The sequence below is a fragment of the Arvicanthis niloticus genome, chromosome 9 (genome assembly GCF_011762505.2).
Source record: "Arvicanthis niloticus isolate mArvNil1 chromosome 9, mArvNil1.pat.X, whole genome shotgun sequence".
In the NCBI taxonomy this organism is placed as follows: domain Eukaryota; kingdom Metazoa; phylum Chordata; class Mammalia; order Rodentia; family Muridae; genus Arvicanthis; species Arvicanthis niloticus.
The window spans coordinates 57364830-57379212 of NC_047666.1; the positions used below are offsets into that span (position 1 = coordinate 57364830).

The window sequence follows — 14383 nt, forward strand, 5'->3', positions numbered from 1 at the left end:
GACATGGGAGAGAAAAGGAGTCCCTCACTCCAGAGTCCAATTAAAGCGTCTAAACTAGCTGAGAAGCTCTACTCATATTTCTGTAAAAACTGCTAACCCGCCAGTCAGTGGTGGCACACGCCTTTAATCCCAGCACTTGGGAGGCAGAGGCAGGCGGATTTCTGAGGCCAGCCTGGTCTACAGAGTGAGCTTCAGGACAGCCAGGGCTATACAGAGAAACCCTGTCTCGAAAAAATAAAAAATAAAAATAAACAAAACAAAGCAAAACAAAACTGCTAACTTAGCATTAACATTCCTTTCGCATAAAGCAGCAGTTCTGAACGTGTGGGAAAAGACCCCTTTACAGTGCGGATGTCCCACCCCCCTCCATTGATATGACATGGACTTTTTCCTGTCCGGTACCCCTCAGGAACCTCTCTCTCACTGGCCTCCTTTAGGTTTCCTTGCTACTCTGGAGATATTAATAGAATAACTAGAAACTTACCCAAATCCTGTTAGAGTTGTAGACTAGAGTCTGAGGCTCCTGCTGAGCTCACCAGATTCTTGTGTGGAAAGACTTGCACCAGACACATGTGGGAAAGTAATAGCAAAGTCAGCTAGGAAAGAGGAGGCCACGCCTCAGAGTGGGCGTGGCCTAGCGAGTGGGGGGGGGGAAGAAGGCGTGCTGAAAACACCGGGCTACAAGTCTCTGAGCCGCATTGGCACCTGCCTCTCAAGTGTTTGTTACTTGTAGCGCCTATAGGGAAGGGTTCCAGTCTTTGGGTCAACTGGCTTGTTTCATATGTTAATCTTTCTCTTCTCTTCTTTTCTTTCTTCCCTTCTTTCTTTTTTTCTTCCATTTGTTTGTTTTTCCGAGACAGGGTTTCTCTGTGTAGCCCTGGCTATCCTAGAACTCACTCTGTAGATCAGGCTGGCCTTGAACTCATAGATCCGCCTGCCTCTGCCTCCCAAGGGCATATGCCACCAATGCCCTGTTTATTTTTTTAAAGTATTTTTTGCATGTGTATATGCATATTGCATGTGAGCATGTATGTATGCATGGTCAGATTTGTGGGGCACATGTGAGTGGACAAGTGTGCATGCACATCTGTCTACATCCCTACCCTCCCACCATGACTCCAGACACGACTCTTGTGAAAAGCTGTGACTCCTCCTTAGAGAGCCATGGCCGTGCTTTCAGTGTGTCTGACTTTCTTCTGAGTCCCCTCCTCTTACCACAGTGCTGAAGCTCAAACTAAAATCTCCTTAGTAACCCCAGCTCTGCTTCATAAAATGCCTCATTCTGACAATATTCTGTGTCCAACGGAGGTCCCTTCAAGCCTAGGGGAACTAACTCTTCAGTCTGCTATAGGCAGGCTCCTGCCTTTGACCAAAAATGCTGATATCTCAAGACAAGGGTCTCATACAGCCCAGGCTGGAGTTGAACTCACTGTGTAACCAAGGCTGGCCTGAACTCCTGATCCTTCTGCTTCCTGCTGGGAATTTAAGAGACCCACCACCACCACAAGCAGGCTCCTAAGAGCTAAGAGGGCCTCTGTCTGGAATGTTGCAGGTTAGGAGGGTAAGTTACTCTTGTTCTAGTTACCCCAGGAGCTGAACTGGGATTTCAAAAGAGAGGCAGCACCCACAGTGGCCAGTACTCTGCTGAGAGGGAATCTCTTTTTCTTGGCCTGAACGATATCTGAAATTGCATTACTGTGACCTTCCTTTGAGGACACAGTTACCCAATATCAAGAAAAAGTTGTGTGAGTCACTAGCAAGACACGTGACAGCCCCATGCACTGGAGTATTCTGAAGCAGGTCAGCACCAGTCACCTGTGTGTGCCCACAGATTCTTGGCAAACACTGGGACTTATACATTTTGTAGGGTTGATACCCAGTTCCCCCCTCCACCCCTCCTTTTCCTGAGGACTCTGAGTCCCTAGCCAGAAGTCACAGGGACAAAAGTGTCCCCAACCTCTGAATAGCCATTGTTCTCAGAAACAGAATTTGTAAGTCAATTGTGTGGAAACGGAAGGCATGTGCTTGGATAAATAAGGCCATGTGTAATCTTTGTTATTCAAGACTGCTCTAAAGAACTTCTTGTGTCCCGGTACAATGGCAACCAACCGGCCTCATGACTCCCTGCCCTGTAATGAGAGAGGCCTGTGCCCCAACACTAGGCCCTTGATGTGGCTGCTCAGGCCTGGGTAGAGGCCAGTGGGAGAAAGAGGGTGGCCAGACTCTAGATGGGGCAAGGAAGCCCTCTCAGAATCTGGCTCAGTCCTCAGCAGCCCTCAGAGTAAGGCCTGTTTGCCTTTATTTCTCTGACCTTTTGAAGTTCAAAGGTCTTTGTCCCAGAAAGACAATGGTAAGCAGACTGGGAAAAAAATAAAAGACTCTTGTTTTTTCAGTTCCTGGTCCTTAGAATGTAGACCAAGGTCAACATTAGGAAGAAAGGTGAATTTCTATGGATACAAAAACAAACAAACAAACAAAAAACAAAAAAAATCAGAGATACCTAGATGTCTGAGAGCAGTCCGCTGTTGGGTCTCCTCTTGGTTTAGGGGAGCTGTTTCTTCTTAGTAGATTTGCCCTTCTTTTAAAAACTAGATGATTGTCCAGTGAAATGGCTCAGTGGGTATGGGTATTTGCCACCCGACAGCCCAAGTTCAGCCCTAGAAAGGAGAGCACCAGCTCCCTCAAATTGTCCTCCAACCTCCACATGTGTGCCGTGGTGCACATCCTCCCTCCAAATAAAAAAAAAAATGCAAAACCTAAAAACATAAAGCATGGATGATTAAAATCACACCTCTTTCACCTGATGTTTCTCAACTTATGACCTTACATGTGACTAATTTTTAAAATTATTATTATTAATTATTGTTATTCCTTTTGAGACAGGTTCCTATTCTGTAACCCAGTCCTGCCAAAAACTTGTGACAGTTCTGCTTCTGCTTCCTCCTGGGATTATAGGCATGTACCACCACACCTGGCTTCAATATTTACTTATTATTATTATTATTATTATTATTATTATTATTATTATTATTATTATAAATCATTGTTTATTATTATTATTATTATTATTATTATTATTATTATTATTATTGACAGAGTATCACTGTGTAGCCCTGACTGACCTAGAACTTATTATATAAACCAAGCTATCCTTGAATTTACTGGGAGCTGCCTATTTTTGCCTCCTGAGTGTGGTGATTAAAGGCATATGCCCACATGCCCGGTAATTTCTACTTCTTAAAATGATGTTTCCTATGTGCCAGAGAGATGGCTCAGCTGGGATGAAAGGCATACACCACCACACCCAGCTACTACAAAGAAATCTTATGTCAGGGATGTGTTCAGTGGTAGAACACTGGTCTAGCAGACTGACTGCCACCCCCAACACTTAAACAACAAACAAACAAACCGATCAATCATATTTTCTTTAATCTTGGCCTTGGTTATTTTGTGTTTTTATTTCTTGTTTTTTTGTTTTTTTGTTTTTTTGTTTTTTTTTTTGATGTTCTAAGGATTAAAATTTCAAGTCTCAAGTAGTCTTCACAAGTACTCTGCCTGAGCTATATCCCAGCCCAGTATTTCCATTTTGAAAGGCTTATATTTTGTAAAGGGTGTTCACATCTTATTTGAGTTGGGATCCCAGGTAGCTAGGTAGGCACTGACAGACAGACAGACTTGGAGGACACCGAGGACAGACTCCCTTCTCTTGTAGTTATCTTTAGACCATGCCTTCTGTTTTCTTAGACTCACACCAATTTTTAAGCTCCTCGAGGTGTAAAAGACCCTATGAGGGCTGGTGAGATGGCTCAATACATAAAAAGCCCTTGCCAAGCAAGCTTAGCAACTGGAGTTTGATCCTTGGTACTCAGGTAAGCGAGAAGGAAAGAACGGACCACACAAGTTGTCCTTTGACCTCCGTTTAAATAAAGCGCCATTCGAAAGCGAAGAAGGCGAGGATATTGATAATAAAGTTAGAAACGTAAGCCGCGCATGGTGGCTTGTTATCTGCCGTGAACAACATCCTCCAGCATTCCAAGAAGTTATCTGTCCTCGGGCAAGTGGGGTTTACGGCACAGCATTGGTTGTCAACCTGTAGGCCACGAAAAGCTTCTCTCCTCCGAGGAAAAAAGCCAATTCAAGTCGAATCAAAAGTATAAAGGCCTATGAGGGCAGTTCTCCGGCGGGTTCACTGGTCTCCATGATGACAGGGAGACAGAGAGAAGAGAGAGGGGTGGGGAGGAGAAAGCAGGTTACAGAGGGAGAAGCACAGAGCGGGAGCGAGAGAACCAAAATGTCTGGATTAGAAATGGAAGAGCTTCTTTAGGGGAGGGGAAGCCCAGCCCCTGGGCTGGGAAGTCCAGGGCAGAGGGTGGGACATGCCAGTCTCTCCCTGTCGGTACGGGGAGCACCTGCAGGCCAGGTTCACTTAGATATATTAAACAAGCACCTCAGCGGCTTGTCACAGGTCTGAAACCCAACAGGTTGCAACCCTTTTTGGGGTTGGGGAGCTGGTGGGAAAACCCTTACACAGAGGTCACACATCAGATATCCTGCATATCAGATATTTACATTACTTTTTTTTTCCTCTTCTTTTCTTTTCCTTTCTTCTCTTTTCTTTTTCTTTCTTTCTTTTTTTTTTTTTTTCCAAGACAGGGTTTCACTCTGCAACAGAGCCCTGATTGTAAAGGGACTTGCTTTGTAGACTGGAACTTTGCTAAGCACAGTAATTTATACTTAAAACATAACTTTACATAGTGAATTATTCCAGGGCTACAAAATGAGCCTCTGTCTCAAGGAAGGAGAGGGGTTTGGGGAGGAGAGAGTGACAGACAGAAAGAGAGACAGAGACACACACAGAGAGAGAACGAACATGTTGGAAAAATACAGGGGACATGAGATAAGGCGGGGAAAGAAACTCTCTCTCCCTGGCAATGGTGGTGCACATCTTTAATTTCAGCACTGGGAAGGCAGAGGCAGGAGAATCTCTGGATCGTAGACCAGCCTGGTGTACAGTCAACCGTCCAGTCCTCCTAAATGCCCGCCTCTCCTTGAGAAGCACACACTCACGCTGAATCTGTGCCTTGCTTTCTTCTCAGCATTTCTTTTTTTTTAATGCATGTATTAAAATATCATTAGTTAACATTTTGAACTTTTGACTAGTCCATCCTGAATTCCTTCCAGCATCAAAGCCACAAATGGGTTTTGTCCTGAATTCCATCCCTAAAGCTTAGGGAACTCTTTGGGCTGCTGAAGGTGGCAGTGTGGAGCTGTGTCTCAGTCCCCTTACTGCTGACACTATCAGGGGTTTTTAAGGCCTGCTAAGGGAATGCTATGTCCCCCTTTTCAAAAGAATATCTCCAACTCTGAATGGAGACATGACATTCTAACCTGCCTAAAACCTAAGGTCACTAAGGTATACTGCTGTCCTCTGCCTTATGAGTTAGTCCAACTGGGCCTGTCAATCAGCTGGACAGGAAGCCGCTCCTCAGGAAAGCTGATTCACCGGAAGCAAACTCTAATTAAATGTCCTCAAACTTCCTTCTGTGGCCTTTTAACCTTCTATTATTAAAGAGACTAAGAACCTGCAAAAGGGACTCTGCGTTCCCCAGAAACAGGAGGGATCCCATGCTTTGCTGTCTAAACTGTCCCTGGAGTTAGGGTCAGAGACTGGGCCCTGGAGCCCTAACAAACCAGGATCAGCCAGCTATCCTTAACGGGCCAATTCAAGACACAAGGTAATAATAAAAAGCAGAAAAGAGATTAATTCAATGGGCCACATTGGGATAAGAAACAAAGATGTTCAGTGAGTCTGTCTCCCAACCGTCTTCAGAGTTCTAATACAGGCTTCAAGGTTTAATAGAAGTCCCCAGGCAAACATAATTAAGAAGCCCTGGTGTGTCTCTCCTGTAAAGTGGGCCCTGGCCAACGTGGGGCTCTGACCATGACCAGTGACTCTTCTGTAAATCGGTCAGACAGATTGTTAGAACTGTGTCTCTTTCCAGTAGACAAGCTTCCTCTGTGGCTGGCACCAGCCCTTCTTATTCCAAACATGAGACTCCTGGGGGGACACTTGGGTGTCTTAGGGGTTATTGTTTTAATAGTCTCATAACTAGAGAGGGGTACATGGTGCCTGTTTACAATACCTTCATTCCTGACAGGATAATTCTGGAACTCTGACATTATTAGCTAGTTAATTGGAAAGCCCAATTTCTGCCCCAAACCTTGGGCTCTTGCAGGGGCCAGTTAGTTCTCTAAAAGGAGTCAGGCCTTTCACCATCCTGCTGCTGAAATGAGTCTCTAGAAACTATTTCATTTTCCTCATGGGTATACATACACTCTGCTAGATTATTCCAGACATTGAAACATTTGTAATTTTTTTTTTTAGGTTCCTCCAAGGAATGCAATCTGTGGCTCTCAGCTACCTGCCTTGGTAGCAGGCAGCCACTCTGTTAGACAGCTGTCCTATAGTTCCACCTCTCGTTCTTTTGTTTAATAATAATAATAATTGGCAGGGGAAAAAAGGTGCTTTTCACTACTTTTCTGGATAAAGTAATAGAGGGAAGGAGGGATGGAGAGCAGGGGACTCGCTTGTGATTGTTGGGTCAACTCACCACAGTGCACAGCAGGATGGAGAGGTTAACAAGCCAGGAAGGGCTCAAATACATTTTAAAGCACTTTCTCCCAGGATGCATAGGGCAGGCAGAGCTGGCGCCAGCATCAGGAATACTGAGAAGGAGGAGAGCCTGTGAGCCCTCCCATTTCCCCAAGGTTCCCAGCAGTTAGTCATAAAAACCAGGGCTGCAACTCTGTCTCGCCCACACTGGAAGCCCATCACAAGGTCAGGTGACTTTTGCAACATGGTCTTTGGGAGTGGCTTCTGTTTTAGTTTGGGGCTTTTTGTTTGTTTATTTATTGTGTTGTTTGTTTATTTTTGAGATTGTTACTTCAATACATTTCTCCTCTCCTTTTCCTTCCTCTAAATCTTCCACACTCTCAAATTCATGGCCTCTCTTTTTCATCAATTGGCATTACATACATATATGCATGCATATGTTTACATTCCTAAATATAACCTGTAAGATACATACAGTGTTATACATATATTTTTCAGGGCTGACCAATATTATGGTCCAGGAATCACCACACAAACCAATAGAACTCCGGTCTCAGTTAAAAAGGAACAGTTTGTTGAACGCACGCACACCCCAGGACTGCTCAATCAGAGATGCAGCCTAGACTTGGAAGCTAAGGTTGCATCTCCAAGCCAGAAATCTACAAACATTTAAGCCAGGTTATCCTATCATTCAGGATTTAGGGATAGGGGGACTTCCTTAGGAACATGTCTTTGTGGTACATTTATCCTGCTTCCATTGGTTGGGTTACTCAACTGTGGTGGAGGGGAAGGGCTTTGCCTAGCATTCATGTCTCAATTTGCCAACCAGGTTGTCAGTTAGCCACATACATGTCTCCTTCTGCCAAGCAGGATGTCAGTTACCCAGGAAGGTCTTGGGAACTTAAACTTTACTGTGATTTGTTCTAAGGTAGGGTCAGGATTTGGAGAGTTTTCAAGATCACCAAAGCATAGAACATAGAATAATATCGGATCAACTTGGGCATAACAAAGTTTCCTAGTAACAGCACATAAGAAAGTTTCCCTGTAACACATAAAAAGATTTTCTTGTAATAGCATAAGATGGTTGGGGGCTGACATAAGACAAAATGGCTAAGTAATGTCAGAAAGGTGGTGTCTACCTATATCTTAACAACCATTTGGCACTGGACAACAAATTGGTGAATTGGTGTGCTCGTCCCTGGGGAAAAGAACCTCTTCTGCTCCCAACTTTAGTCAGTTACCTGTGGTTCTCTGCATAGAGATGAGGCCTTATGGTCTTTCCCCATAGAGTTTGACATGGTTTTTTTGGTGTCTTCCATGTTCAGCTCACATTTGGGCAGTCATGTTGAGACCTTATGGGTGTAGCTTCTGATGTAACTAGGAGACACAGTCTCATAGCTAACTCTGATCGGCTGGAGTTTTTCTGCCCACGCTTCCATAATGTTCCCTAAGCCTTAGGTGTGGGAGTGTTTTGTAGATGTGTCTGTTGGGACTGGGCTCCACAACTCTGTGTTTTGATTGATTGTGGCTTTCTGTGGTGGTCTCCACCTATCGCAAAGAGAAGCTTCTATGATGAGGGATAAGGGCTACCCTTGTCTCTGGGTATAAGGACAGATGTTTATAGTTTGTTGTTAGGGAGGATGCTGGTTTAGTAAATTAGTGGTTGTACATTCTCTTTCAGTAATCATGATATCGCTAGCACTGAGTAGTTACCTAGGTTCCCAGTACCCTTTTGTTAAGTGAGTCTTAAGTCCAATTAGACAGTAGTTGGGTACTGTCTAATACATAAGCATAATAAGATACGCATACCACCCCTAGCATCATGGTGCCACACTGGTTGTTGATGTGCTTTATTGGTGTCATAGTTGGGTAGGACATTTGGTTGCTTCCCTCTGTTGGAAACTTTCATGGCACTTTCTGGTATCATGAAAGTTATTCCTCAGGAAGAGATGTTCAGGTTGGGGGGGGGGCGGGGTAGCCAAGGGAAACAGCAACAGACTGTATATACTTTGGGAATCCCCCAGACAGCCCTGACCAACAACTCAAAAGAGGATCATGTCTGGTTACAACAGTTTTTGTCAGGTGGTCTTTGGCCTTTGGAGGGAGCACTGTCAGCCCAGAAGAGAAAAGCTCGCGAGAACACTATATGTATATTTATACGTTGAATTATACGTATTATAGTTTTTAAGAGATAATTAGTTAATAGTATGATTCCTTATGGGTTTTTCAGATGTTCGTATTGTTATTTTACCCAGCTCCCTCCTTCTCTTGTGTTTACCTCCTCCTTCCTTTCCTAAGGAGCCTCCCCTTTCCCATTCCCCTTATCAGGCCATTTTGCTGTGTTTTAAGATGATATTGCTACACAGCCCTGGATGGCTTCAGACTTGCAGCAATCCTACTTCTTCAATCTCCCAGGTGCTGGGATTACAGGTATACACCACCACCCCTGGCCCTTGGGTTTATTAAGCACAGTCCAGGTTTCCAGTTTCAGGGTTGTTGATGACAGAACAAACAACCTGAGAGACTTCCCCAAGAGAGAACAGGAAGCTCCATTGACTTTTGCCAGCAAAATATACAGAATGACTGGCTTCGCCCTGCTCAGTCCTGCTGAGAGCTAGAACTGTGGGGTGCCTTGACTTTCAGGTGTATCCAGTTCTCTGTGTGTTGCATGCTTTATTCTACAATCTGTGGTGCAAGGCTGTACTTTTTCTGGGTTGTGTATTTTTCCAGAGCTAGACAAGCCAAATCAGAGATGCAGGCTGTAAGAAATAGGCTGTGATGGTCCATTTGCAGTGTGAGATGGGCTTAGATTTTATCAGAGCTACAGAAAAGTGGAAAGCACCAGGCCCCTCTCTTCCCTAGCTGGTTGGCTGATACCTGCTTGTCTTAAAACTCTGAGAGTTGGACAATTACAGTTAGTCTGCTACATGACTGAGTCCAAGGTCAAAAACGGGGCAGTCTCAAGCCCCAGGTTATTCATTATATGAAACCCTCTCTCCTAAACTAATGAGGTAGGGAGTTTGAAGAAGATAAAATTCTGCCGATGGGAGAAGGTGGCAGAGGTTTCTTGGAGTGCAGGCTCTAAAACCCACTGTCCTGTGTCAAATCAGCACATCTGACATGTGTCTTTTCTCCGTGCTGCACCCTTTCTGTGGAATGGCATATTGAAAACTGCTTCAGCCAGGTGTGTGGTGGCCTTCCATCCCAGCGCTCAAGAGGTAGAGATGGTGGTTTGAGGCCAGCCTGGTCTACCTAGCAAATCCCAGACCAGCCAAGGCTACATAGAGAGCGATACCATCTACAAATACACAAGCCGGCTTCATTTTCACTGGTCTTTTGAATTTGTTGTGTTATTTCCAACAATGCTAAGCTTAGGACTGAGGCTAGCCCATCCCACACAAGTCTCCTGCCTTCAGTGATCCCTGAGGTGGCCCAGCTGAGCACAGTGAGATTGAACACTGTGCCGAGACTCTTAGGGATGGGCTAGTCTCATTTAGTCCAGTAGTTAATCTGGTACAGGGTGTTGTTCTCTCTCCCAGAGCTAATCGTGTGTGTGCAGAATTCGAGATGAACTTTAGATCTCTTCTCAGATTTGTGAGAACAGGAGGCAGGAACTAGTCAGGGGCAGAAGAGACTCCAGGAAACAGCTCTCAGAATATCCTCGCTTGAGGCCACGGACACCAGAAGAGAAATTTCTGGGCCCTTATTATCTCCTGTGCTTGCCTGCTATCTGATTTGATTTTACTCATTTTTGGTATTAGGGACAAAACACAGAGCTTTGCATGCTGGACAAATGCTCTGCTTCTGAACTACACTCCCACCAACACTTATAGATTTTATTCATTTATTTATGTATTTAGGGTTTTTCTGAGTTTTTTGTTTGTTTGTTTGCTGTTTTTTTGTTTTTGAGACAGGGTTTCTCTATGTAGTCTTCAATGTCCTGGAACTTGCTGTGTAGACCAGGCTGGCCTTGAACTTACAAATCTACCTGCTTCTGCCTCCAGAGTGCTAGGATCAAAGGTATGCACCAACACTGCCCAGCTGAATTTTATTTATTTTTAATTTTTAAATTGATCTTTTATATGTATGGTGCTTTACCTGCATGTATGTCTGTGTACCATGCATGTGTAGTACCCGAGGAGGCCAGAAGAGGGCACTGGATCCTCCAGGACTACAGTTATCAGTGATTATGAGCCACCATGTTCTGGTGCTGGGAATCGAACCTAGATTCTCTGAAAGAGCATCCCCTGAGCCATCTCTCCAGCACCCACTTATGAGTTTTGAAGACTCACTATTTCTAATGCCTTTCCCTTCCTGGAAACCTTGGAGAAGTGGCCTCATGGAGCATGCCCATGGGTCTGGTATAAAATAAGGCACTTCTGGAATGCATGCTGAAAGAGAGTCACCAGTGAGCATTAGTGAGGACCTCTTGCCCTGGACACTGGATCCCCTAGATTGATTAGCCTCTCACTGATCTCGTTACTTCAAAAATATATCTCATTCTATTAACCAGTCTTCTTTGGGAGGGGGCAATTTTCATATGTTCTAAGCCTGTCCAACAGCTTCAGGTGTGGGAGCTCACATCCCCATGACCTTACACAAGTGAACTTTCTCTGTCACTCCTCCCTCTCAGAGTCACGTCGGCAAGAAGGTCAGATCACAGAACACTGTCAGAGACTCAGAGGAAAACAGGGGTTCTGGCTTCAGGTGCCCGCAGAAGGACAGACAGCGCCAGCTGTCCACACTGAGGGCCGTTCTGTGAGGCAAAAGCTGTTACTTAATCCGAGTCTGAGCTTGGCCGTGGGAAGTGCGGAGGTGGTAACGTTCCCTGCCCTGCACAAGTGCTGAGAACTAGGCAGGAGGTGCAAAGAGCAGAGGACACAAAGTGAGCCCTCGATCTGTGCCAGCTATAACCTGCTTGCTAAAAGAACCGTCAAGTCTACAAACTATCCAGATGCCTGGAGGAAGTGACTTAGGGGCTGGGAACAAGACCAAGCATGGCTACGAACTCTCCTAGCACACGCAGTTCACGGTTTAATGGATAGAGGCACTTGTTGACAGCTTTGGCTACTGTGTAACAAGTTCCAGGCTGTCCAGGGCTACACAGAGACCCTGTCTGAAAAAAAAAATATTAATTAAATCTCTTTGATAATTCCACACACATTCAAAATGCATTCCTTTGTTTGGTGTGTGTTGTTTGAGACAGGCATTGCACTGTGTAGGACTGGATGTTTTGGAAGTCACTACATAGACCAGGCTGGCCTCAAACTTACAACGATCTGCCTTCCTCTTCCTCCTGAGCGCTGAGATTACAGGCATGCACCACCACTGCCCAGCTAAAGCATCTTGCTACTTTCACCTCTCTCCTCTTTTTTCCCTGTCACCCTTCCCGCCCCCACGGCAATGCAGTCTTCACATTCACACCTTTTGCTTTGTTGTGTGACCCTCTGAGTTTAACCAAAGCCATCTGTTTGACCATAGATTTGGAACTATCCATTGGAGACTAAGTTAACTCCCAAGTGGGTACACAACAGAAGATATTGACTCTTCGTCTCCCAGAGTCTATTTGAGGTAGGAGACCCCATGAGTCTCTATTGTATCCATGATCGACTGCTGACCATTCTTACACAGGCCTGGTGCGGGAGGGGGTGCTGGGAATTTATGGTTGCCGGGCTGTGCCATGCCCAGATGGCATTTCTCAGCCTTTCTTACTTAGCTTCCGGCTCCTATATTCTTTTCATCCACCTAGTTTTAGAGAGGGGATGCATAAATGTCTTATTTAGGCCTGAGGATTCGACTGTCACTTATTCTAAGTACTTGAAACTGCTCAACTTTTGAACAAAGAAAGGTAAGAGTCACAAAGACATTAGATTTGATGGCACAGCGACCCTCCGTGGACAAATGAAGAACTGCATGCTAGTGCCTCATGGGTATTGGTATCATCCCAGCCTTGAGCCATTCTGGAGCAGAGAATGGTCCAAGGGTCCATGTTCTCTGTTACCTAAATAGGTCCACTCTAACATTCTTACTGAGTTCAATAATAAGCTGAAAAGAACACCTTGCATTCTGTAAGTGAGCAGAGCTATTTCCTACTTCAAAGTCACGTAATCCCTGCTCACAGCCTAAGAGAGGAAGCTTGGACGTCTTCTATCCCTTAAAGGACCGAAGGACAGGGGATGTAGTTAGCTTAGTAGTTTAGTTTAGACTGGCATGTATGAGGCCCTAGGTCAGATTCCAGCATCAGAGGGGAAAAATGGACAAAAGACAGCTAGCTAAGCTAAGTATGGTGCCACACGCCTATAATAAGGCAGGGTGGTGGCAAGTTCAAAACCAGCCTGAGCTGCAGGAAATCCTGTCTCAAAATAACAGGGGGCAGAGGCAACTAGCCAGAGGGTTTCCACATGCTCCATGTGGCTTCTCAGTTGTGACTTATGGACAAATCTTAACAATTTTCATCCATCCCAGGTATTTCTCTTCTGCAGACTCCGACTTTAAAAAACTAGAAAAAAAAAAAAGAACTATTAGAGTTTGGATACAGAACGTCATCTGTTTGAATGTCATTGGATACAGGCTCATTTGTCTGAGCACTCGATTGGTCCCCAGCTGCTGGTGGTATTTAGGGACATTGCAGAAACTCTGGGAGGTGGGGCCTGACTGGAAAGTTTGGATCTCTGTGGGGTGGGTCTTAGGATTTATAGTTTCGCCTGCTCCAGTCTTCTCTGCTTGCTGGTCCATAGAGATGTGAGCAAGCAACCTTAACTGCAGCTGCCACAGACTCAAGCTGTTCCAAAACCATGAGCCAATAAATAAATAAATAAATAAATAAATAAATAAATAAATCCTCCCTGAAGCTGGTCACAACAGGAAAAGAATTCACACACTGACAAATGAAAACTGTCTTTAAATCATTCGGGATAATTAATGGTCCTTCAGAGTCCACAGGAAGATTAATACATGTCTATGATCTTCCCACCCTCAAATATCTATTTGATTTTATTTAAGACACGATCTGTAGTCCAGGCCGGCCTTACTTAATCTCTTGTCCCAGATACCATGGTCCACTACCACAGGCAGCAATCCAGAGAAAGCTACAGAGGGCATCCTCCTGTATGTGCTCACCGAGGGCCAGCTGACACAGAGAGCATCCTCCTGTATGTGCTCACCGAGTGCCAGCAGACACAGAGAGCATCCTCCTTTCTGTGCTCACCGAGGGCCAGCAGACACAGAGAGCATCCTCCTGTCTGTGCTCACCGAGGGCCAGCTGACACATCTGAATTAAGCTGAGAGGCTATTGGGGCTGTAGGTAGCTGAGGGTGTGGCTCAACAGTAGAGATCTTGCCTGGGTTCCAAGCCCAGAATTAGAAAAAGGACCAGTGAGATAGCTCAGCAGGTAAAGAAAGGTGCTTGCTGCTAGGCCTGGAGACCCCAGCTCCATGCCAGTACACGTGGTGGAAGTTGATTCCCACACGTGATGCTTTGATCTCCACTCATGAACCTTGGCCCTTCTCCTCACACACATATACCTATCTGTGAGAAAGGGCTTGCCTAGCGTCCAGTGTGATGGCTAAAGAAACTCCATTTACACTAGACACCCATCTAGGTAGCCACTGTCTCTGTCTCCAGTCCCTGGAAGACAAGTTCCCAGTACCCCGACTCAGTGACCTCAACCCAAAAAATGTACAGCTGCGACTACCTATGTGCTATGATATGACAAAATACTTCTTTTGGTCTCTGTAACTTGCTTATGTAGATACCCAAAGATTGATTTGG

At 45.1% G+C, this 14383-nt stretch overlaps 1 protein-coding gene across 2 annotated transcripts in view; it reads right to left on the reverse strand.

Annotated features, from left to right (window-relative positions):
* The window catches only part of Adipor2 (adiponectin receptor 2), a 76045-nt gene extending 75411 nt beyond the window's left edge, over positions 1–634 (reverse strand). Inside the window, exon 1 of one of the 2 annotated variants that reach the window (XM_034511664.2) lies at positions 485–634. The gene's annotated coding sequence lies outside the window, so the exon portion shown is untranslated. The remainder of the gene's footprint in view (positions 1–484) is intronic. The other variant, XM_076940428.1, reaches the window with a different exon arrangement.
* Between the last annotated feature and the right edge of the window lie 13749 nt (positions 635–14383).